Here is a 26,726-nt window from a genome sequence, read left to right as displayed (position 1 = left end):
TTAATGAAGTAGTTAATCTTGTTGGGTTGGCATTTTCTTTCTAATTTATTCTGTAGGACTGAATTTGTTGATAGATATTGTTTGAATTTGACTTTATCATGGAATATCTTGTTTTCTCCATATTCTTCGGTGATTGAAAGTTCTTCTGGGTATAGTACTCTGGACTGGCATCTGTGGCATGTTAGAGTCTATGGTACATCTGTTCATGTTCACACTCTTCTGGCTTTTAGAGCGGCCATTGAGAAGTCAAATGTAATTCTTATAGATCTGCTTTATATGTTACTTGACCTTTTTCCCTTGCAGATTCTAATATTCATTCTTTTTTCTGTATATTTATTGTTTTATTGTGTGACTTGGGGACTTTCTTTTCTGATCCAATCTGTTTGGTGTTCTGTAAGATTATTTATTGTACCTTTCCAGACATCTACTTCATTAGCTTAGAAAATTTTTCTTTTCTGATTTTGTTGAAATTATTTTCTGGACCTTTGAGCTGGGATTCTTCTTATGTTCCTATTATTCTTGGGTTTGGTCTTTTCATAGTGTCACATATTTCTTGGATGCTTTGTGTCAGAGATCTTTTAGATGTACCACTTTCTTTGACTTTATTTATTCTTTTATATCTTCAACATTTATTGTATCTCTTCCATCTCTTGTATTCTGTTGTTGATGCTTGTATCTGTAGCTCCTGTTCACTTGCCTACATTTTTCATTTCTAGAATTATCTAAATTTGTATTTTCTTTATTGCTTATATCTCCATTTTCAAGTTTTGAACAGTTTTAGTTTGTTTTTTATTGACTTTCTTGATGGGATTTATACATTTTCTCCATTGTTTTGCCTTTTCCTCAATTTCTTTAAGTCATTTAGTCAGTTCTTCTTTAAGGACCTCTATCATCTTTAAGAAAAAGTAGGTTTGAAAGTATTTTTCTTGTTCTTCGGATGTATTGGAGTATTCAGGACTTGCTCTGGTAAGAAAACTGTGTTCTAGTGAGGGCATATCACCCTGGCTGCTGTTGTTTGTTTTCTTGCCCTGGCATTTAGACACCTGGGTTTGGGGTGATTATAGGTATAGATAACATTACCAAGTTTGTCTTTGTTGGGTGGGTAATTTTTTCCTGGTTTCCTCTTTGATCTTTTGGTTTGTATATCCTGTGATTGAGTAGGAGTTCTCCCTGATCTGGGGGCGGGATTTCTGGCAGCCAGCTTGACCTCTTGTGGAGCAGGGGCATCACCACTTGAGTTGGGAACTGGGGCAAGGAGAGTAGAGGAGAAGGGGAGAAGGATTGGGATAGTGTCCACATGGGGGAGGAGCACTGATAAAGTGGAGGAGGTTCATGGGTGGGCAGCCTATCTGGAGTTTTGGCATCCATCATGGCCTCTGGTTCAGCAGGGAGTCTCCATCCATGTTGAATAGTAGGACAAAGTAAAGAGGATTGGGGGAAGAGTTGGGTGCTCTGAGAAAGTGGGGGAGATCTACAGGCAAGCAGCATACAAGAAATTCTAATGACTGATATAGCCTTTGTTTGAGTAGGGCATCTCTTCCTGCGTTGGAGGCTGGGACAAGATGATGGGGAGGGGAGGGGGTATGTCTGGGGGTGGGTCACTGAGAGAGTGGAGGAGGTGCACTGCTGGGGCAGGGAGCTGTCTGGATTTCTGGAAGTCAGCAGTATGATAGCCTCTCTCTGCCTGAGTTTGCCTATCTTTTCTTCTGACTGGTGTAACCTGCTCTTGAGCAGGCACTATCTACTGGAGTTGGGAGGTGGGAACAAGGCAATACAGTTTTGGGGCATGGAGGGATGATGGAGGATTCTGTATGTGGGAACTGATGAAGTGGGAGGATTCTGTGTGCTGGTGGGTAACCTACATGTTCTTTTGGATGCCTGGCCTGCACTCGAGCTGTCTACTGGAGTGGTTGTGGGGACAAGCAGTGGTGTTGGAGGGTGGGGAGGGAAGGAGTGACTATGGATTGGGTCTGTGGAAGCTGAACAAGGCAGTGGGAGAACTCCACAGGCCGGCAGCCTACCTGTTCTTCTGGGCCCACAAAGGACTCTTTTTTTTATTAAAAAATTTCATTTTAAATTCAAATTAGAAACAGGGTTTCTTACATGTCAATCTCACCTCCCTCTCCCTTTCCCTCCCCTCCTCCCACCCCCTCCCATCACCTACCTAATACGCCTCCTTTCCCCAGGGAGGGTGAGTTCTTCCATGGGGGTGTCCATAGTCTGCCATTTCATCCAGGACAGGGCCTAGAACCTCCCCCAAGAGTCCAGGGTGAGAGTCCATCTCTCATTGTGGGATGGGCACCCAATGTCCATTTGTATGCCAGGAATAAATACTGGTCAACTACCAAAGGCCCCATAGATTGCCTAGGCCCCCTCACTGACACCCCCATTCAGGGGGTTTTGATCAGCCCAATGCTGGATTCTCAGGCATCAGCCTGGGATTCAAGAGTTAACCCTTGTCAGGTCAGCTGTTTCTCTTAAAACTCAGTAACAAGAGAATATAAGATTTTGCTAAATGAAAATGAGCAAAAAAGAGCTGGGAATGCAGCACAGTTGCCACAGTACTGACCTAGCATTCATGAAGACCAGAGTACATAAACTGGGCAAGCAGTGCACAACTACAGTCCCTACACCCACGACATAGAGGCCAGGAGATAGGAAGTTCAAGCTCATCCTCAGTTTATGTAGCAAATTCAAGGCCAGTTTGGGATACATGAGACCCTGTCTGGAAAATAATATAAGCATGTTTGACAGACACTTCTCCCAAATAATATACTGATGGAAAATAAACACAAATAGTGCTGAATATAATGTCATTAAGAAATTTAAGACTGTAATAAGATAGGTTTATATGCCCATTAGATTGGCTAAAATTTAAAAGATAGACAAGATCAAATGCAAACAAAGCTGCAGAAAAATGAATTCTGTTTGTCCATAGGAATGGAGATTGGGCAGTCACTTTAGAATAGAGTTTAGTAGATTAGATAAAGCTAAACATAGCTTTGATATAATATATCAATTGTGCTTTTAGATATCTACCAAAAATAGTTAAAGACTTATACATGACAATGTGCAGACATGCTTGTAGCAGCTTTATTTATGAGCTGAGGTTGGGAAGCAACCAAGATTCTCTTACATAGCTGGGTGAATAATTTGTAATGTAGCTGTGCAATTGGCTATTATTCAAGGATTTAAAAGAAATATCCTCTCAAGCCATGATAAGACAGGGAGAAAACTTAATAGCATTTGCTCAGCCAAAGAAGTCAGGGTAATAAGCCTGCACACTGTATTATTCCAGTTGTATTACAGTCCACAAAAGACAATACTATAGAGACAATGAAAAGCTGGTGGAGGGGAGGAGGGTAGTGATAAAATAGTGAATGCTATGATGTTTTTGAGTCATGGAACTATTCTATACAATTGCATGATGATGTTATCCATGAAATTTAGCATTTTTCAAAAAAAATCATAAAACTGTATAATGCAAAGGAAGTTCTTGCTATGGCCTAAGGACTTTAGTTTATAATGATGTATAGTAATTGCATCAACCATAATAATGATAAGCTTCCTTTTGCAAGATGATAGAAACAGAGAAATGAATTAGGGGTAGGAGTGGGGTGGTATGGGTGCCTGGAACTCCCTCACCCTTGGCCTGACTTTTCCCTAAATAAAAGCTGTACTAACAAAGTAGATTTGGTTGATTTTCTGCCCAGCGGAAACATCCATTTTTCCCCATAGCAGCTGCCATAGGAGGAAGGGATGAAGCTGCTTGGGAAATACAACCTTCCTTCCCCTTTCATTAGCATTTGTTCTAAGAGGGTTCATTTTGTTTAATTCACCTTTTCAGGCCTTTTGAACCCAGTGACAAAGAGATGCAATATCATCCTTTCTGCATGGTGCTCTGTGAACAGCACCCGATAGAGTTCCAAATGGGTCTGTGTTTCTGAAGTCTCTGTTCTCAATCTTGATGAGCTTGTGAACCTACATCCTAACAGCAAGCAGAAAGAAGTGTCAGCTTTTACCTCCAAGATAGTTGTGAAGATTAAATAAGCCAATCCCTGATGCCTAGTAAGCGTTCAATAACTGTAAGCTGTTATTTTGTTATTGTCTATACACCTTCACGCAATACTCACATCAAATGGAAGAAGGACAAAAGATTTCAGCACAAATTATTTCTGGACTGTCAAAATGCATAAAAGAAACATGAAGATAGGATGCTGAAAGCACCTGCCCAGAGGCATGGGAAAGGAGGGAAATAGATGGCAAAATGGTTTGAAATCTCCTCTGCCCTTTATCTGGGTACCCAATGTAGTTCACCCCAAATTCCTCTAATAATCCCCTTCTGTGAACTTCACACTCACCTCTTGCTCTTTGGGCAGGAAACTGTTGAAGTATGAGCACTATCCCCAAGCTCTCCACACCCTCTAGTCAGAGCCTCCCACCTCTTGAACTTGAACCCAGAAGGGTCAGAGACCCCAGCATGTTTCTTCTTATTGTATTCCCTCCGCTATTTATATTTTGCTCCACATGCCTGGAGCCCATCACAGGGAGAGGAACGTTCAGAAAATAAACAGCATTCCTGTCTGATGCCTTGCTTGCTAGAAGCTGTTAGTATAATCTTGTTTCTTCACTTTGGGGAGCTTAAAGCACAGAAATTGCTTTCCCTCAAGTCTTAATATCAAAGGGCTCAAAGGGACTCAAAGGAAGCTTACAGTACCACAATCCACCCCACAGACATGTTGCCATATATTTTCTTGACCCCCTATCCTATGTTTGAAACTTGCAATAGCTATCCATATCCTAGGAGATTCTTTAGGCAATGAGGCCTTGCTTAATTCTTTCCCCTCTCTCTCTCTAATCCCATGAGGTTGTTTGAAAAAACCCGGGGAACTTTCATGTCATCTTCTTGAAAAGACAGAGTTAGCACTCCAATTCTTCTTGCTGTTGTGACAAAAATTCCCTGTAAGCCTCATTGCTCTTCTCCTTCTTCCCTCTTTCACTGATGAATTTGAAACTCATATATTAGAGACCATCAGCTTCTTAAATTGTAGCTTTTTTTAAAAGAAGGATTTGTAAAAGGCATCTGCTCAAATTGATATTTCCATCCTGCTCACTCATTCAAGGGTGGCAGGTTATAATTTGCCAGTAGGTTCACATCCAAACATGTAGGATAGTGATGCCATCGTGTGGTTTTGCTACCATTACCATCTCTAGTCCCAGCACCCTACCTAAGAGAACTTGCTTAGGTCTGTAGATATTATGGTGAAAAAAGAGAGAGCAGAACCATAGCTCTTCACTTCCCTAAGATTCCTCATGAGCCAAACCTGAATGTTTTACCAGGTCTACTAGGTGGGTTGGACCTGACACTGGATGCTACACAAGGGGTTGGACCTAACACTGGATGCTATACAAGGGAATAAAAGGCAGCTCTCCTCTTTTTACAACCATTCCAGTGCAGAAGTATGCTTCCCTTGATGCTGCGAACGAATGCACTTTGTAGAGGGAAACCAGGCTCAGCTTCTGGCTCCAAAGACAGGCAGCCACCCATCAAAGGTGAGAGAGGACATCACCAGTGAAACAGTTTCCCCTTGTGTTAGACTGGGCTTCCACTTGCTTTTTCCAGTTCTCTGCCCTCTTCCAATGGTACTCTCTGCCCAACTGGAAGCATCTACTTTGGGTTGCTCTTCATTGGCTAACTTGTAAATTGCGCAATGAAGAGCCACACTTCCTCTGCTCTTTCTTCTCATCACTCCTGTTTCTTTGTCCCCTGTGGCTTCTTGAATCCTATCCCCCCAAAGCACTGGGATTCAATTTCTCCCTTGCTGGCTTGTAGCCCTTGGAGGTTCTTTAATTTGCAGAGAGTAAATGTGGTACTAAATTACTTCAGTTTTGCATAATTTTAATATAACTTACATAACTTAATAACTTATTTTGCCAATTTTGTGCTGTGAGCTCACATTCAGCAAGAATCTATCCTCACAGGAGTCCATCATAGGCTTAGGTTTGAGATGGATTAATGCCATCTGCTTTGAGGGGCACTTCTGCTAGAAGTTCCCCAATTCTTTATTTATTTTCCTAGCAGATTCATGGCTTGGAGTCTCTATTCTGTGCGGGAAGTGAAGACTGAGATTAATCAGCTGCATTTCATGCATGTCCAAGGCACAAATATTATACTCAAATACCTGTAATGGCACTATAGGGAGATGGTGAGACTTTGGGAGATGGGTCTAGTGGAAAGAAATGAGGTCACTGGAGAAGTCCTTGAAAGGGATACTGCTGGAATCCTTGGCCCCCTCCACAGTCACTTTTGCTTCCTGAATTCCCTGAGTTGATCAACACTCCTTACCATGATGTTCTGTCTGGCCACAGGCCTGCAGCAATAGAAACATGTGACCACAGGTTGAAACTCATGGACCCATGAGCCACAGCAATCTCCCCACTCTATAAACTGATTATCCCTGGTATTTTTCCCCATCGAGGGAAAGCAGACTGGCCAAGCTATGAGACAGGGAGACTCAGATTTAACTTCTCTTTCCGAGTTCTCTAATTTATTCAGGCACCCCTGTCCTTTCTCCTTGCAGCAATTAGTGGCCATATCCCTGATTATAGTTTCTCCCTAAGAGAATTAAAGTCCCAGCCCCAGAAGGTCTGATCTGTCTCCTTAGTCCAGGGGTCTCCATTGTCTGTAGTTTCCCAAGGCCCGTCCTTTCTTCCTTGAGCCTCTGAGTGGGTTTTATTTAATTGAAATGATTTTATCTAGTCATTCAGTGCTTGAGAGCAAAGAGAGGATTTGGCATGAGGCTTTATTTCCAGCATCTGTTCCTAATTCCTGCAGTGTTCTGCAAGTTTCTGTGGTACTTTACCATTCTAGGGCCCATATTAGACGTGCAGCTACAGCTACCTACGGACTGATGCCCTCAGCACTCTAGTTCCCAATCAGCTTTGACAGATGACCGGAACCACGTGGATGTTAACAACGTCAGAGGCTCAAGATAGTTTGCACATTACTTAAATAGGGAATCAGGAAGTGTGGGCAGGCAGCTTCTCAAGAAAAGAGTTGATCTCTGAACCTTCATGGGTCTATTCTGGATTTTGTGGGCAGCTGCCTAAAAGTGGGAGAAAGAGGAAGATAAGAAGGATAGACACAACACAGTTGGGGTGTGCTCTCTCTGTGCTTGACCATGGGTGTCATACATGTGTATGTTTGTTGGTGTGTGCTATTTCTTATATGATGAGCGAGTGTGTAAATGAGGTCATTCTTTTACTTCTCAGCTACACTGCAGCTGGTTTTGGCCAGTCACTTTTCTGTGACTGTAAAAATTACCTGAGCTAATCAAAAAGTTTATTTGTGCTCCTGCTGATTACAGGCCCTTACTGAGGCAGCGCACCATAGCAAAAGCAGTGCTCAGTGTTTGGCCATGAGGAAGGAGGGAAGGAAGAAGAGGAGAAAGAGGGGATCAGAAGGAGGAGGAAGAGGGAAGGAGCAGTCTGACTTTCCTTTGGGGCTATGCCTATGTGGAACTGAAACCTTCCACTAATGCCGACTGCTTATAAGCTCCATATGCTGAGAAACTTGAGTTGCAAGTTATAACAGGTCACAATAGTGGAACACTCAGGTTGCAAACACTTGCTCCAGAATGTCTGCCAGCTCAACCCTTCAACCCAAAGAAGCTACTTGCTAGGACTTTGAGACCATTTTTATATGTAACTGCCACTGTGAGTCCACCAGTGATATCCAGCTTCCTGAGCAGAGCCACAGCTGCCAACAAACCATCTTTCAAAACAGCTTTGACATATTTTCCAAAAAAATCTCTGTCTTCTCTTTTATTCTTTGGACGCAGCGGAGGACATGGCTTTGTGAGGCCCCAGCTTGCAGTTCTAAATTCTGTTTATTCCTCCATCGAGCCTTTTACTTAGAAATTCAAATCTATGTTTTAATTGGGGTTTTCTGACACCTGCTCACTGCAATACCTCCCTTTCTTTGTAGAAAAGAAACTTTTGTTTTGTCATCAACAACAACCAAAAGGACAAATTGATTTTCATAATTCCAAAGGGATAAAAACATGAGCAGGTAAAGGGATTAGGAATTAGTGTCTTGGCAGCCAACCCAAGCAAAGACCGGACTGTAGGTGACTTAATGGCCAATGGACACAGCATTGCTTCTACAAGTCCTCCTGCCAGATCATTTGGTCACTTGGAGGTTTTGTAAACATTTCTCTGGAAGGACATCCTGTCTCAGGTGACATTGTGAGACTGGCACGGGAATGGACAGGGTGATGGAGCTGTAATCAAAGCACACCACTCACTAAGGACAACCTCAGAGGGGACTGCAGGATTCTGGTCTCTTCTGTTTCCTTTCCCTCTCTCCCTCCCTCCCTCCCTCCTTTCCTCTCTTCCTCCCTCTCTTCTTCCCTCTCTCCCTCCTTCCCTCCCTCCTTCCTTCCTTCCCTTCTTCCCTCCTTCCTTCCTTCCTTCCTTCCTTTCTTTACTTGATGATGAAACTTCAGCTCAAGGATCACATCTAAACTCACCCTGGGATACATGATGAGAACTTTTCTCAAAACCCAAGCAACAGTGATAAGTTGGGCACTAAATAAAATCAGCATGCACTGGGAAGGGGCTGCTGAAATGAGGTAGAGCTTGGCAAATGGAACATGCCTTGAGTTCTCTGAAGCATCTGGTCTGTAAGGGAGGGTCAAGTGAAATAGTCTCAAATTCTTGATTTATTTTCCCTCATGGGAGGCCTGTGCATCTCTGATATTTGGAAGAAAAGGGGCTCTGGGTGGAGCACTTTCCCTGTCTGTATCACATCCTCTGTTTTCTCTGGGCATCTCCCATTGTGGAGAGTGGACTTTTATTTACTTAGTGCTCAGTCATTAAGACAGGAGTTTCAGTCCTGAAAACATACATGCAAGTAACATTTTACAAACTGGGCAGGCTGTATTAAGAAATATATGCATATACATATATTGATAGAACTGCAGTTAATGAAAAAAGAGGTTATGGATTTTTTAAAAAGAGCAAGGATGGGTATGTGGGAAGACTGGAATAATGAAAGGAATGGGAAAGATTGTGTTATTAAATTGTAATCTCAATAATAAAAGAAAAAGACAAATAAGACCATCCTGTCTTTCTCTTACCAACTGAAATCTCTACATTTCAAAAACTCCATCATTTTGCTGTTATCCTTTAACTGGGTGTGGTTCTCTCAGTTACGATATGAAGAGATCATCATGGCCTGCTTGTCTTCTGTTTATTGGCATTTTCTAAGTACATTCCTACCCCATGACCTAAATTCAGCTCAATTTAAATTCTATAGAGGCAGATACTAAGTCCCCTATCAGAAGTGCCCCATTCTGTCATTAGCCACATCAGCTTATTTTTCTCAAGTCTTTCATCTTCATCCATGAATTAGTCAGAGTTCTTTAGAATAACTTGTAGAATATATGGAATTTTTATTAGAATGATTTACAAGCTATGGTCCAACTAATCCAACAATGGTGGCCTATGAATAGAAAATCCAGGAATCCAGTAGTGACTCAGTCCATAAGGCTAGATGTCTCAACTGATCTTTAGTATATGACATATTCACAGAGAAGTTGGTTCTAATGCCAGTGAAGGAATGTACTTGCAATAATGAAAGGGCCAACTGGCAAAGAGCAAAGGCTCTTCCATGTCCTTATATAGGCTTCCAGAAGAATCTGTGGAATCCAGCAGATTAAAGGCGTGTCTTCTGGCCTCATAATCCAGATAAAGGTGTATGTCTTCCTGCCTCAAAGATCCAGAAGGGAAGTGAATCTACCTACTTCAAATTAAGCAAAAATCCCTCACAGGGACCCTCCCTCTTTTTTTGGATTTTAGTTAAGTCCAGATGTAGTCAAGTTGACAACCAAGAAGCATTAGCACAACCCACAATTTACAACTATTTTATTCATCTTTTTAGTATCTCCACACTGTGCGAGCATCCCTGGAGCAAAAGTCTTATTCACTTTGGAATCACCTGTGATTCTAATTATTCAGTTCTTAGAAACTGAGGCCAGTTTTTCTGGGTTCAAACTCTACCTCTGCCATCTGTATGACCTTTCCCCACTGATAATCTTCCCCATGTTTCATTTTCAGATGGTGTCAACCAGTCATTCTAACATGACAGGTTGGTCCAAGGACTGAAAAGTTATTTCACACAACCTGCTTTGAGCAGGACCTAATACACAAAGAGGACTGTCGATATGTGTTGTCATTGATCATGGATATGTTAAATGAGAGGATAAAGTGTCTCTGTGTATAGATTGCACTAACTTAGTGTGATTCTATGCATTTTGTTAAAGAAAATCACTTGTTTTTTTCACTGTAATGACTTAGGTCCAGGGTCTGCCCCACTCTGTATTGTTGTAAGTCAAGGTCTTTGCCCATTATTCAAAGCCCTGGTTATCACTCATCTCTCTGTGGAGTCCTAGCCTTGTGCCTCACTGGCTGGTGTTGTCCTGGCAATGATGATCCAATCCCCCACCTGCTCCTGAGTGTACAGTGTAGTACTTCCCTCCCTCTGGCAAGTATGCCTGCCAGTCCCAGACTCTGCCCAGAGGCTCCTGATGACACTCAGCAGGAATTCACAGGAGTAATGGACAATGAGAGCAGCTGTTGATTATTTAGCTGCTGTGTAAGTCAACCCAAAAGGTACCTGTGATCTGCCTCCATCTTCCTTCCTGATTGACTTTCCTTTCATAAGAATTATTCTGCCCAGGTAGTGGAAATGGCCCTGCTGTTTATAATAGACCAGAATTTCAAGTTCATTTGCTATTGACTTCTGCATTCAGAGAGCAGTGGGGAAAAGCAAATATAAACTTTTCTCCAAGAAAGCTGAAACCATTAGTCCAGGGCTATGCAAGGGTTTGCTTTAACCTGGCCCTCATCTTGGAACTCATGACTTCAGGGATGCAGAGCTCACACTTCCTTGTTAATTCCATCTTCCTTGGAGAGCCAGAATGCATGTCCACTCCCTCTGTTCTTCTATCTGCTCAGAGAATCCTTCTGCTCCAGAATTTAAGAATGAATGTCAACCAATGTCCTATATCTCCTGGATAACTCAAATGTGCGTGTGTATGTGTGTGTGTGTGTGTGTGTGTGTGTGTGTGTGTGTAAATCATGCAAGACTCTCAGAGTGAGCATGTTTCCAGGAGGAGAGAAGTTTACAAGTTTTTGTTTGTGTTCCTGAATGTGAGGGAGTATGCATCATATGTAATTTTCTATGCAGAGGCATGCCTATATGCCTCTGAATCTGCATATGCCTGAGAGTATATGCTCAAAAAGATTTCTCCCTCCTTCCATTCATCCAGGAAAGAACCTGAGCTAATTTGGGGGTATCTGAGGCCATTTTTCAAACTCCATATCCTCTCAAGACCAATTCAAACATTTCAGCATTTTCTACTCCCTTTCTATAGATTACTTAGATTTTTCCCATGCTGCCCCTCTGTCCTGGTTCACACTTCAGTATGATTCTTTGCCTACATCAAGGTGCAGGATGAACCTTTCTCAGTAGCAATGGGTATCTTTCAGCCAAGCAATGCATTCTGGTCACTGATACTGTGTATGCAGAGGAAAGACTTGCTTGCCTGCTGTCTGCTGTCAGTATGTGGTAGAGTAGAGAGCCCTGTGTGCTGCTCCTTGGAGTCAATGGTACATGAGCAGTGACTTTACCTTTTCTGCACAGCTTGTCAGGCCCATTGAGCAATGCTTTGGTGATTCCGGAATTTTCAGAGTATTCTTATATGTATTCTGGAAAGGCAAGTCAACAGAAACCTAAGAAAGGGAGGCAGAAGAGTCTGAAGCTTGGAGTTAACACATGAAGGACTCTTTGTAAATGCCAGATGAAAGTTAATAAAAAGCTCCCAAGGGACTGGGGCAGGCTAGGAGCATCATGCTTAGGTACTAGGTAGGATGCCAAAACACTGAGACAGGCAGCTTGAGGAAATCCTGAGACTATAAGTAACAGAAATCATAAAGGGGATAAGCTGTGCCCCTAAAAGTGAGATAAAGATGTCTTCTCACCGAGTGGGAGGCAGGGAAGTCATTGGCACTGTTTTGTTTCCCTTCATTCATTGTAGTGTGCACAGACCATGAAAAGTAGCTGGAAATTAAGAATATATGTGTCCCTGGACAGTTCCTGTATACACACCTCATGTCAGACCTCCATTCTGCTTCATTGAAGCAGCTCACTCACCCCAGGCATCTCTGTGGTGGGCCTGCTGTAACATACTCATCGTTAGTACTTCACTATCTCTTGCTACTTTGTCTTCATGGAGAATGTTCGCCATGTCTCTATAACCCTGCCCCTACCCTGAATCCATATTTGTTATGGTGGTGTCAGCTAATCTTTCCTATAGTATACAGGTCACAGAGCCAGCAGGTCAGGCAGACTTGGGTTATTCACATATGTGTGAGCCTCCGAGAAGTTGGCAGGAACTCCACTCAGCCTTGATGAAGAACAGATCATTACCTTGGGACTATCTCCTCCCTTTCAGTGGCATTCACCTCATAAACTGTCCTGTCCTGATCCCATTAGCATAACCCTGAAATAGTTGCTTCTGGTTTTCTTGACCATAGCTTTTAGTCAAACCTGTGTCTCCATAAAAATTCCGTTTTACCAACAGACACTGCCTGTCTATTCCCTCCCATGCCCCTCTCATCCCTCCTTCCCCACCGTCCCTCCTGCTACCTGCCATCTACTCTCCTCTTCCTCCACCTTTTCTGACTCTTCTCTCCCCATTTCATCTTTTCATCTTGCTTCTTGTCCTATTCTGTATAACCCTAAGACGAGTCACTTGGCCATTCTGACCCAGATCGTCTAGGCTCCTTGCCTGTCTTGTGGAACTAAACATGCAGTGAACCCACAAATTCACAAGACAAGATATCCTTTGGGCTCTCAGGGCATGCTAGCCATCATTACTGAACATAGCCTTGGTTATTTCTTTCTTATGTGTCTTGGTTAATGGATCTGTCCCCAAACCTACCTGTAACAACCTTATCCCCAACCTCTCTCAAGATGTTACTTTGTCTCTTTGCAAAATACTCTTGGTAAAAGCAGAGCACTTTACCAAAATACTTTGGTAATAACCTCTCTGGACCTCCTGTGGTCCTGCTGACTTTGGAGAATGCAGAGATCAGCCAAGGAAAGAGCCAATCAATGCCACAGTCCTGCACCCATAGGTATCAATGGCTGATTGGACTATGTTCCTACTTTGTCCTCTTGTCTGGGAATGCTTTCTTATCTCCATTTATTATAGTTCATTTTTACTATAATGACCAAGTAGTGACTTAATTAATCATTGAATTTATTAATGACTTTATTAATCATTTAAACAAATGTTTATTGTGGAACTACTATGATGCATTCCTTCCAACATTGGCAGTGTCAAGTGGACATTATAAGCACAGGAGTGGGTGCATGGAATTCAAATCCACATGCACTAAGTGTTTGCGGAATATAGCCATGCTCCAAACTGCTCACATGCACACAATAACAGCACAGAACCACTGCCCAGTGATCCCCTGCACAGATATGTGCACACAGCTGCAGATTGCCTTTACTTGCCACCTGTCCTAGAAATACCCCTGCCCCTGTTGATGGCTGCTGCATACTGAAGCTCACAATGAACCGTGTTTAGCAGGACCATTAATTTATCAGGCTATCACTTATGATGGTTGTACCACATTAGAGCAAGTGTGTTCAGGGGGCGCTCTGTAAGCGCTATGTTTATTTTCTGAGAATTGCTATTGGCTCTGGATGGCGGGGGGGAGGGAGGGGTGTGTCAGAGGCCACATTACTGGGGCTTTGGTCAGTCTGCTGCACCATGTGGCTGTAGAATTAGCCTGCTGCTTATTGATGGGCAACCTATCCCTTAACAGGGTCCCAATTTGGCTCCTGGGATAATGAGATGAGTCTTTAGGGACCATCCATCTCTCTCCCACAGCTGAGAGCAGTTCTAAGGAACACAGCCCTTTAACTGGCTCATGATGGAGTGCAGCCAAGCTGAGGCTAGTGCAGTCATTTATTTCTCAGGGACTGAAATGAAATGCTCAGTAGTAGTCCCCCCACCCTGCCGCCCCCAGCCCAGACCCTAAAAGGCAAGCAGAAAGAAATGCTTTAGTTAGTGAAGGGGTTGGTTCATATCCCAGGACTTCTGTACAACCCAAATAGGCAACTTAGCCTTCCTAAGCCCCAATTTTCTGCCTAGCAAGAGAGATACACTTGAGAAAACAGTATTAATTGAGACCCCAGGAGACTCCTTTACAGGTTAGGATATGAATAAAGTCACGTGAAGTCTATTCTCAGAGACATTGACTTTAAAACTCAGGAAATCACTCTGGATGAAGTCACATTTAGGCTAATCTACATATGGGGGAGGCATGAGATAGGAAGTGTGTCTTGTTGGGCGTCTGGAAGAGTGACAGCTAGGTTGAGCTCTGACAGATGGTCAGGTGTTAACCAGTTGAAGTAGGGTGATGGTGGTGATGATGGTGCCGGTAGCAGTGGTGGTGTAGCAGTGGTGGCGGCGGCAGGTGGGAAAGAGATGCCAGACGGAAGGAACAGCTTGTGTAAAGGCCTGGAGACTGGAGGGAACACGGTGTGTTTAGAAACCTAAAGCAAGCCAGAAGGCTTGGCACACAACAAGGCAGGGCTGTACGGTGGGCGGGGAGTTGTTCCTTGGGGAGTCTAACTAGGATGCCTAGGACACCTTGTTCAGAACAGGGGATGCATCTTAAGGAAAACAGAAAACTGTCAGAGATTGTTAGAAGTCCCCATAGTGTTTACATGCACCCATCACCCTGCCTGTGGAATGGGCACAAATCTGGAAGGGGACCAGGCTGCTACATATGTGGTGAGATCAGAGCAAATGCAATAAATAAGACTTGTCCTGAATTGGGGGTAAAAGACTAGGAAAAGTTATGATGCATGATGTCCTCAACATAACTGGGTCAGTCAGGAGAAGAGGCTGTAGCCGGGACTCCCACGCTCTCTGTTCACACTGCCCAAGGCCACTGTGTGGTTAAATGATTGCATGTGACAACTGAGACCCCAGACACTCCATAGATGTTCATTGTATCCATCTGTCTCTGTAAGATCTTTGCCAACTAAGTCCCACCAACTCTGCCACAGCCTCCAGGAGCTGGACTCAAATCCCTTTCACCTTCTCCCGGAAGCTTCCAACCTTCTCACTTTCTAATTTGAGGCTCAAGTGCCAGCAGGCAGCCTTAGGCTGGCAGAGCCACAGGAAGAAGCCAGCACAGCTTAAGGCTAGGAACAGTTGTGCCAAGATGTTCCTTAGTTCTTCCCTCTGAAGCATGTGACTCAGTGTGCTGTTTTGTTTTTTCTTTCCTTTTTTTAAAAAAAAGCTATTGTTTAAGAGTTTTGTGCATGAAGATAATGTGTTTGATCAAATCTACCCTCCATTCCCTCTGCCTGCCCCAATGCCTCACCCCCTCTATTTTCCCTCCAAACTTTACGTAAACACTTGTTAAAACCACTAAGTGCATAGGTGTAGAACACCCTCTGAAATGTGGGCAGTCTAAGATCAAGCAAGCACTGACTGTTCTTCATAATAACCCAATCAAATCCTACTGTTCCTAAATTGAAGAGAGATGCTCACTGGAAAGGCAGAAGAGGGAAACAGCTCAGCAGGATATGAAGGTGGTGGGACTGACAAGCTACAGAAACTGCCCCCATGGGCTGGACAACATAGAATACCCCAACAGTTAGGCCCCCAGTTTTTTGATCTGTAAAATAGAGCTAATAGAGGGTCCGTCATTGGAGTTCTGTTGAGAGACAAAATGAAAATCTGTGGTGGAAAATGACAGTCAATAAAGCACAATGTGGCAAGAAAATAATGAATGCATAAGTAACCCAGCAGGGTGGCTGTGAATTCAATCCAGTCTGGGCACAAATCCAACTTCTACCATTCCTGACCTATGAGATGGAGAGGGGGAGGGAAGGCATCCACCTGAGTGTTCCATTCACTCATAATGCTGACTGTCATCAGCATTGAAGGCGAAAACAGTGCAGAGCTCTGACCTCACCAAGCTTATATTTTCAGAGAAAGAAGAAATTAAATAACCATGTACATCAAAGACCACCTCACAGAGTCATCAGTGCTGTGAAGAAACTAAAACAGTGGGAGATAGCAGAGTGTCTACCCAGAAGAGATGCACATAGGGCTGCTTGTGTATGTGACCTTCCAGTTAGACAGACTCAGAAGAAATGCTGATGATTCAAACATACAGACAGGTGATTCTCAACCCTGGCTTCTCATTAGAACCAGTTGGAAATCACCCTGGCATCCATAGTGTTGTTGGGGATAGTTCTTCAGCACACACAATTTAAATACCCCAAGTGTTGTATGGGGAAGTCAGCCATGGCTTTGTAGATGTACAGAGTGACATGCAGCCTGGCATCTATCTGCATTGTTTAGTACTTGGTCAGGGCTAGCAGAGAAAGGACCACTAGCAGGTCACTGAAATGTGAGGTATAGTTTCCTGTTGCTCCAGAGGCTGAAAGGTCAAGGTTAAGGTGTGTGCAAGTTTGAAGTAAAACTCCTCAAATAAGCACCATGCTGTAAGATGGGTGATCTAGAGAGAGACTTGAAATCTTCCCAGATGTGGCCATTCCTGGTATTGTTGCTCTTGCCATTTTGTTCTCTTCCATTTAAGCCACAGGTGAAAGGGGAGAGAAGGAGTCCCCCATGCCAGATATGGCACTTCTTAGGTGACACTGGGAATAAGCAGCCACAGCACTTGGATGTTATCTATATAAAGGAGGTAATAAGAATTGGGAAATAACTCAGTAGTTAAGAGCACTGGCTGCCCTACCCAAAGACCTGATTGACTTCCTAGCATCCACATTGCTACTTACAACATTTGTAATTCCGGTTCCAGGAGACCTGACATCCTTTTCTGGTGTCCTTGGACACTGCATGAGAGTGGTGTTCAGACATACTCATGACAAAAAAGGTAAACTGTGACTGTTGTTATTGATATGGTCACTGAGCTATGCCATGCGATGCCTACAGAGTTAGTTGCTTTTGACTTTTGACTTCCTAGGGTTTTCCAGGGCTGGTGCCTTGGGGATGCATGTGATTGTCATTCTGAATTGGGTGGAGCTATGTTCAGGACAAGAGGGACTGAGTGAAGACAGTTGCTATCAGATTGCACAGTAGCCACCACCATCATAGTGACAATGGCTGACAATTCTTTACATGATTTCCTTTTTCTGTGTTCTTTCAAAACCAGATTTCAGTGCCCAGTGGGATTTACATAAAAATACATGGGTTTTCCTTTGACATTGAGGACAACGTGTTTTCCCTAAAGAGGAGATATCTATATACTCCATGGGGACTGTGATGTCAGGACTCTGCCATGTCTACAGACAGTTGGAAGATGGATGGAAAGCAACTGCTTTTGGTGAGGTGTAGGTGACCTGCTTTGTAAATAATAGAGGAACAGGAAAACTTCCAAATGAAATGAGTAGTATGGGATATAGTTTTTTTTTTATGAACCTGGGCAAAGAAGGAAAGAATCATGAAAATTTTCCAAAGGCAGTCTTTCTTCCTTGTTGAGAAAAGAATGAAACTTAATGCCAAGAGGAGAAGCAACCGTGTAGAGGTCTTGTCTTCCTTAGTTTCTTCAGCAGTTGGTCACTGCCATTGAAACTCTCCTCGTCACCAGCATCCTTCCTACCCATATCTAGTTCCTGAGTCAGTTCTGACAGCAACAAAGGTTCCAAGGATTTTCCATCTCTAAAGGGAGCTTGGCCTGGAGTAAAGCTTGCTGCAAGGTGATGGATCAGTGCTGATCTCTGTATCCCTTCTAGTCCAACATCAATAGACCTAAGTCTCAGACTGTCCCCATTCTCCACAGGACAATATGCTATACACATGCCATTCTGAATCCATTAGGCTGCTTCCTGTTCCAAGTAATAGGAAGCTTATCACTGAGGTCTAAAGAATCCAGATGATTATTATTTTCTTACAAAGAAGTTTAGAAGCAGACAGTGTCAAATACGATCCAGATTAGATGTGCCATCAAGGGTAGAAATGACTACCATTTTTCTTTATGATTACAAAGTAGTGATACTGCTCGATCCACTGCTTCTTCACAAGATAGTATCAGAGCAAGAAGAAGGGGAGGGAGTGGCAGCCCTAGAGCACTCTATCAACAAACCTGTCCCAAACTTCAAATCTCAGTTTTCAATGATGTACATCATATATTCAAATAGTGCATAAACTAGAAATGTAAGTTGGCTGATTTTGCACAAAGTTAACCCAAGTGTGAAACAAATCTCATAAACCATGAATCAGAATATCACACAGATGCATACTGGGCCACCTTCCAAACCCAGCTGTCCCCAAGGAAATCACTGGCCTGGCTTCAAACCACAGAGTTTCCTTTTTCCTTAACTTCACATAAATGGAACTGTATGGCATGCCCCTAAGCAATTGTCTTCTTCCATTTTGTAAGACTTGGTTACTTAGTTAAGGATGGAGATAATTTTTGCTGTTTTATTGCTGTATAGTGGGCCATTGCTTCTACAAGCATCTCTCACTCTCTATAAGAGATAGCTTCTAGGTTCTGCATCAGGCACCAAAGTGTGAGGAAACTTGTGTACTATGTAAATGGCATAGTGTTTGTCTATAACCTCTATATATTCTCCTCTCTCTCTTTCTGTGTGTGTGTGTGTGTGTGTGTGTGTGTGTGCACACAGGTGCATATGAACTGTGTGTTTGTGAATGTGATTACCGAGGACAGAGACGAACCTTAGATGTTGTTCCTCAGGAATCATCTACTTTGATTTCCTCAGACAGGGTCTCTCACTGGAAGACACTTCATTAATTTGGCTAGGCTCTCTGACTAGGGCCTGCCTCCCTATTACTGGGATTGCAAAGGCATGCCACCATATCCAACTTTTTATGTGAGGGCTGGTGATTGAGCTCAGGTATTCAGCATGTGTATACAACAAGGTAAAGTCCTAGCTACATTGTCTCTTAGATTTTAAATACTACAATGCTTAATTCAATGCAAATGACACATAGTTGCTTTATTGTGTGGTTTAGTAAATAATGACAAGAAAAGGGGCCTATGAATGCTCAGTACAGGTGAAACTTTCATAGGCCAAACTACATTCTAGACTAACTGACTTTAGGCCTAACTATAACCACAGGTCTGACTATACCCTAAGTATGAACACACTCTAGGCCTAACTACACCACAGGTCCTAACTACACCCTAGGTCTAACTACACCCTCCCCAGTCTAAGAATACCACAGGTCTAACTATGCAAAAAGGCAGCTTAATAAAATTAAGGAAAATGAACTAAAGGAGAATAAACCCCTGAGTGATGCTGAAGAACAGAGCAACATGCAGGTGATTAGAATGATAAAGACATTCTAGGACTTGAGAATATAATTCAATAAGGAGATGGAAATACTGAAGAGAACTCAAGCTGAAATGAAGATGGAATTGCAAAGCACGATAATTCTCCTAGAAAACTCAAAGGAAAACCTTGTGAAGCAATCAGAAGATAGAATAGCAAGACTCAAAAATGACCTAGAGACTCTAGACCAAATAAGCAAGAAATATGAAAATTTTAAAAACCAAAATAGGAAGTGATCCACACTGGATATAAACTAAACCTTCAAATATACAGTGCATTCTGTTTCAATTGGCAGGTTTCTGGGAGTATTTCTCAATATACTGATAGAACTTTAGGCAGGGGATTATCTCTCTTGGAAGCTAAGAAAGGAGGTGATCAGTGTAGTTTATAGCTTGTGGCAATGGGTTCTAATGGAATGGCCCAGAGGGAGAGGCACTTTCACAGTATACAGGATGCCAAAGACTCAGGGTACAGATTATAGCCTACACATCGGCCCTGTGGAGCAGCTCTCCTGGGGACCCACAAGCAGAACTACCAGAACAGAAAGACTAATGGATGTCCTCCTGGGATGACATCATGAGGAGATATAAATCCTACCAAATGTCTCTCAAAGGGATTCATATTTTCTTTGCTGAACGTGGCTTTAGATTGGATTATGCCAGCACGTATTGGACAGCGTCAGCTCTGCACTCTTCACATTCATTACTGCAGCCAACCGTGCATAGCCCTGCTGGGTGTTCCACCTCCATTACCCTCCCTATCGTCAGTATCATTTTAAATAAGGTTTCCTAGAAACAGGCTCTGCAAGGGAAAATTGCATGCTTCAGGCTTCTCTGGGATTTCTCTCTGGAGATGTACCTGTGAGGGGTGAGGGAGACAGAACTGAACAGACAGCAAAGCCTACTTGCCATGTGATTGTCACTGGAAAACTCCTTCAAAGGATTCTGGGTTGGGGTATCTATGAAGCTCTCCTAAGCTTTGGTGCTTCTGTTGGCACAGTAGCTGCTAATTGATTAGGGTTACCCCAAGGAAGAGACATAACTTTGAGGGAATTGATATCTTACTTTGGATAATAGCTCAGTAATGAGCAATAAAGAGCTCCCCCCACACAATTCTCAGCAACTGATCCAACTAGAGGGTTGGTGCTGACAATATGATCTTGTCCATTGAAATCATCATCATATCTTTTAGCAAGGGGTTCATTAAAAAAATGGCTGGGAATATGGCTCCATGATGAGCATTTGCCTGTCATGTGAAAGTCCCTGAGTTCTAACCTGAGTACTGGTTTTTTTTGTTTGTGTTTTGTTTTTTAAAGGAGACAATATAATAGAAGGCTCCAACTCAAGAAAATAGCTGTCCTACTGGCAGGATGGTAGAACTATTTTGTGTTCGATGAACCAGAGCACCTACTGTGTGTTAAACCTTATACCATATGCCATAGATAGAAATAACAAGGTGTATAAGAACCCTCTACCTATGGAGTGTTGATGTCATAGGCTGGTTCAAGTCAATTACATTATATTATTATGGGTAACAACAGAGAACACAACTAACAAGGTTTGTGAGTTTCTTTTCCTTTTGTAAATATCAAGTTTTATTGCTCACAAGAGAATACCAAAGTGAGCAAGTCTGTTTTATGCATTGGGTTTACAGCTAAATAGAAATTTCTATACCAGCATGATGGCAAGCCTCTACCTCTGCCATCTAATTAAGACTTTTTTGGTGTAATTTGGGTTTCATCAATGTCTGTTTTAAGATGATTGGCATCTTTTTAAAAGTAGACAGGTTTACAGATGGAATCAAACCAGCTATCTAACACACATTTCACATATGCGACTATTAAGGCAGAAAGTGCCTCCTGCCCGAAGAGAAACAGAGCTACCTGTTCTGGGGAATAAGAACTGTGCACCCATGAGGTTGAGAGTTATTCATAGGCTTTGGTTTTATCGCCTCTGTCTTTTCAGAAAAGTGTTTCCCAAGATGTCTATCTGCAGATGTAACATGGCTGTTCATTGTCCAGATGCAGATTGTTCATAGGATTCTGGTAAATAGAAGGTGAGTGTGTGTGCATGTACCTGACCCTAAAAGGGAAACTCCCCTTTGTCCTATTTGAATTGTTTTTGCATGGTATAGGAAAGTGTGCCTTCACTGCACTCTGGTGCACTTTTTCCACGATTAAGTAAATATCCACTCCCACATACGGATAGAAGGAATCTTAGCACCCAGAAATAGGGAATATAAAGATTCAGCTATCTCTTCTCTTAGTGGGTAGAAGATGATATCAGAGATTTGGAGATCCAGGGGAAGTTGTCAAGGGTGGGATCTTATCCATACCTAGTGATGGGGGATGCCCTACTGTGTGTATGTTTCTCTTATTGGTTGGTGAATGAAACACTGATTGTCCAATAGCCAGACAGGAAGTACAGGCAAGGTTATGAGATGAGGAGAATTCTAGAAAGAGGAAGTAGAGAGAGGCGGCCAGGATGAGACATCATGTAGAGACCTGGAAGATAAGATACACCAGGCATTCTCTGGTAAGATAAGACCATGTAGAAATACATAGATTAGTAGTTATAGGTTAATAACTAAGAGAGAGCTAGTCACTAAGAAGCCCTAGCCATCTAATATAGCTTCCATGTGTTTATTTGGGCAAAACGGTGGTGGGACAGAAACCGCCGTCTTCAGCCCAGTGGGAAGTACGGCTTCAGAGGGCAGACTCCATTCAAATGACAACCCATAAATTTGTAACTATGAAGTCCACCCATAAGTTGTCCATCTGCTCACTGGACAGTTCCCTTGACACAGACAATGGAATATCCTTGCCTTTGGGACTCCTGCCCACTCCTTCAGCAAGTTTGAATGCTATAGTATATACCAGGCTTAGCTCAGGTTACAAAAGCAAAGTGCCATAAGCAGGGTAAAATAAATTAACTTCCTACAGTGGTAAAAGCTATTAGTCTTAGATAAATATGCAGCCTGATATGGGTCCTGGTGTGGAAATCTCAAACATGAACAGGGAGGGAGAGACTTTCCTTAAATTTCTTTTTGCCTTCTTTTTTTGTTTTGCTTTTTTTATTATCATTTTTATTTTAATTTTAAATAGCTTGTTTTACATGTCAATCCCAGTTCCCTCTCCCTCCCCTCCTCCCACACTCCCTTTCCCCCCCAGCCTCCCACCCTATTGCCAATTCCTTCCACATAGGGGATATCTAGAATCTATCATTTCACTCCGGGTAGGGTCCAGGCATTCCCCTAAAAGTCCAGGCTGAGAGAGCATCCCTCTTTGTGCTATGGGCACACGATGACTGTTTGTATTCCAGGGATAGACACTGATCCACTGCTCAAGGCCCCATAGGTTGCCCAGGCCTTCTCACTGACACTCACATTTGGGGGGATCCAGATCAGTCCCCTGTTAGCCTCCCCGCTGTCAGTCTGGGGTCCAAGAGCTCTCCCCTGTTCAGATCAGCTGTCTCTCCTGGTTTCACTAATTCTATGGGATGAGAGTTGTATGTCATTTTCTTTTATTTTTGACTATTTCCAGATAGGTCCTACTTCCAGTTACATTGAGGAGTAAGCTTCAACATGTCAATTTGGGGGTATGTAATTCAATCCATCTCAGAAGCACTAGGTAATTATCTAAAAGGGAAGGAGAAAAGTGGTTTGGGGTGTGGGGGTTATGTATACATATGTGTGTATATGTGTGTGTGTGTTTATGTGTGTAAGTCAGAGGTCTTCCTCAGTGACTTTCCCTTCCTATTTTTTGAGACAGTTTTTTCTCCTACTGAACTTGGAGCTCATTGACTGGCTAAATTGGCTGTGCAGTAAATTCCAGAATTTTTCTATCTCTCCACTGGAATTACAAGTACATTTATGTAAATGGGTGCTAGCAATCTGAATGTATACTTACTCTTCAAGCACTCTATTCACTGAGTCATCTCCTCAGGCCCATCAGAGGAATATTCATAACAGGACTCAAGCTTAGCACCCATCCCCCTTTATTTTCTAACCCAACAACCTATTAGAATGCTCACACATTCCTCAATAACACCAATCACTGTTTCAAAGGTGTCAATGAACTTGAAGTTGACTCCCATAGGCATCTTCCAATAATTGCAGATTTTACCAACAGTAAAACCAGTCTGGCCATGAGTCATTGTTCTCTGTGGGTCAGAGGATAAGACAATCCTCTCAGGCACAGTGGTCATCACAAACACAGGTCTCGAGCCAGTTGCATGAATTCGCCATCATCATTCCTATTGTCACATTACTAACGGGCTGCCTTTGGACCACTATTGTCAGACAAGGGTCTTCACACAGTTTCAGAGCCTGGAAGGGTGGTGTAGCTTCTTGGTGAGACACAACCGGGTAAATTTCCATTATTGTACATAAATTACAGGTCAACAAATCACATCTTAGGATGTTTTAAAGCACAGCTAGTATATGCTCACTACCATCAGAACTCAGTTCACAGCAATAGTGCCTGAATTCATCACTTACAGTTCTGCAGCTGCGACTTTGATGCGTAGGATACTTCTATTCCCCACCCTACACTGACTCAGAAATCCTAGATAAGGCAGCAAGTGGAATCCAAGCTGAACAGAAAGTTCTGGAAGTGTTTCTGTTGGGTCACAATGGAGTCCTGATATCCTTAGAGACTGAGCTTTGATGACTCCAGTCCCAGGACGGGTGAAGGCCAGCCAGTAACTGAAGATCTCAGGCCCTGAAGCATTATTTCAACTGAAGAAGAGCATTTCCTAATCACCATACCCAAGTGCTGCAAAGCCATCTCATTTCCCATCTAGTGAAGTCTTATAACAGTTGCCAAGAACCTATCCATTGTCCTTCATCCTCAGACTACATTTTCTAGTTGGTGAGGTCCACCTCAGGCCTTTGTCTGACCTCACGTGGGGCTTAAATATAAACCAGGGAAGATTATTATCACCCTGCAAAATAAAATCTGTGCATGGGACCCTTGGGTTGCATATCTTCCAGAGTATATCATCACACAAGTCCATTCTTATTTCTGTTCTGATACTATCAGTGTTCACTCCCACATGGATGGATGGAAAAGGACTGCAGTCATTAACAAGGTAATAATCAACTAAAACAAACAACCTTGAGGCTTGGGGTAATGCAACAAAACACAGTTCCAAAGAAGGTTAATATATTTTTCTTGTGCATCAACATCTAATGGGATTTGGTGGGAGGAGCCCCAGGAGACAGTGCTGTCTCTCAGGTGCCAAGACTCATTTTATCTTTTGACTCCTCCCTCTTCTGGGTCCTCAGAGTTCTTTTCCACTGGGAGTACAATGAAGAAAGAACAATAAGGGAACTGAAATGTCATGGGTCATTATAAGAGAGTGCAGTTAAGAAGCAACTAAGCACTGCAGAATGGTAAGTTCCCTAGGCAAAAGGAAACCTAGACACTATGTGTCACCATGGTCTCCCAGCACCATCACCCAACAGCATCCAAGGACAAAATTCAGAAGTCTAAAGCGTCTCCTTGTTTATCTCTTATTGTATAGAAGCATCACTGAACTGTTTTTGTTTATTTGCTATTGAGCTACTGATAATTGCACAACTCCAGGGAGAGAGGGAGTCTGGTATTTATTTTTTAAGAGATGGGTTCTGCCAGCCAAAGAGGATAGAGCAAACAATAGATCCATTACATCAATGCCAAGTCAGTGGCTTAGAATACAGTGCTCTATCCCAGGTAAAAAGAAGACATAAAATGATGGAGTGGAGTTCTTGTCACTTTCCCCTTCTCCAGGGGACTGTTTGTCTCTCTTAGAGTCCTCCATGTTTCTTAGCTTCTCTGGAAGTGTGGATTATAGGCTGGTAATGTTTTGCTCTATGTCTAATATCCATATATGAGTGAATACATGCCATGTTTGTCTTTCTGTGACTGGGTTACCTCACTCAGGATGGTTTCTTCTTGTTCCATGCATTTGCCTGTGAATTTCAAGATTTCATTCTTTTTTTTTCTGCTGACTAGTACTCCATTGTGTAAATGTACCACATTTTCTTTATTCATTCTTTGGTTGAGGGACATCTAGGTTCCTTCCAGGTTCTGACTATTACAAATAATGCTGCTATGAACATAGTTGAACAGATGTCTTTGTTGTTTGAATGTGCACTCTTTGGGTATATGCCTAAGAGTGGAATTTCTGGATCTTGAGGTAGACTGATTCCCAAACTGGAAGGGGGAGAAGAGAGGGCAGGAGGAGAAAAAGGAGGGGAGGAGGGGAGAGAATATCATGAGGGATCAGGAAGATTGAATGGGGGGATGAATAGAGGAGAGCAACAAAAGAGATATCTTAATAGAAGGAGCCATTATAGGTTCAAAGAGAAATCGGGCACTAGGGAAATACCCAGAAATCCACAAGGATGACCCCAACTAAGAATTTAAGCAATAGAGGAGGGGCTACCTTAAACGCCCTTCCCCAATAATGAGATTGATAACTACTTTAAATGCCATCCAGTAGCTGATGGAAGCAGAAGCACTGAGCCCTGAGCCCACCTCCAGGAATCCAGTTGTATAGATGGAGGAGGGATGAGCAAAGGGGTCAAGATAATGCTGGGGAGACCCACAGAAACAGCTGACCTGAGAAAGTGGGAGCTCATGGACCCCAGCCAGACAGCTGGGGAAACAGCATAGGACCGAAACAGGCCTCCTGAACTTGGGTGAGAGTTAGGAGATTTGGCCAATCTATGAGACCTCTTGCAGTGGAACCAGTATTTATGCCTAGTGCACGATGGACTTTGAGATCCCTTTCCTCCATGGAGGGATACTCTCTCAATCTAAATACACGTGGGAGGGCTTAGGCCCTGCCCCAAATGATGTGGCAGACTTTGATGATCCACAGGAAGTCACCACTCTCCCTGTGGCTAGAATAGGGAGTGGGGGCACATTGGAGAGGGAACTGGAATTGATATGTAAAATAAGATTATTTCTAATCTTTTTTTTTTTTTTTTTTTTTTTTTTTGGTTTTTGACAGGGTTTTCTCTGTGACTTTGGAAGTTGTCCTGGAACTAGCTCTTGTAGACCAGGCTGGTCTCAAAACTCATGGAGATACGCTTGCCTCTGCCTCCTGAATCCTGGGATTAAAGGCATGTGCCACCACTGCCCAGCTTGTTTCTAATCTAAATAAAAAATATCAAATGGGAAAAAAGATGGAATAGATGGGGGAATAGGATGTACGGGAATGGAAGGACAAGAGGGAGAACTGGGGTTGGTATGTAAAATATGATTTTTTTATTTAAATTTAAAAATTATTAAAAAAAGATGGTGTCAATGATCCAGTCA

The 26,726-nt window shown here is 42.8% G+C and overlaps 2 long non-coding RNA genes across 3 annotated transcripts in view; one reads left to right on the top strand and one right to left on the bottom strand.

Moving 5' to 3' along the window:
• Positions 1-23,999, bottom strand: part of LOC121134637 — a 34,052-nt gene extending 10,053 nt beyond the window's left edge. For both annotated transcript variants that reach the window (XR_005871729.1, XR_005871730.1), the window contains exon 1: positions 23,918-23,999. This is a non-coding gene — a long non-coding RNA (uncharacterized LOC121134637). The remainder of the gene's footprint in view (positions 1-23,917) is intronic.
• Positions 24,000-24,095: 96 nt separating this feature from the next.
• On the top strand, positions 24,096-26,459 carry LOC121134636. Its single transcript, XR_005871728.1, has 3 exons — positions 24,096-24,510; positions 24,707-24,814; positions 26,419-26,459. It is a non-coding gene; the product is annotated as an uncharacterized LOC121134636 (long non-coding RNA).
• Positions 26,460-26,726: the final 267 nt, after the last annotated feature.

Source organism: Mesocricetus auratus, unplaced genomic scaffold (genome assembly GCF_017639785.1).
Source record: "Mesocricetus auratus isolate SY011 unplaced genomic scaffold, BCM_Maur_2.0 Super-Scaffold_4256, whole genome shotgun sequence".
Lineage (NCBI taxonomy): Eukaryota > Metazoa > Chordata > Mammalia > Rodentia > Cricetidae > Mesocricetus > Mesocricetus auratus.
Note: the sequence above shows the minus strand (reverse complement) of the source record. Positions and strands in the feature narration are given on the sequence as shown.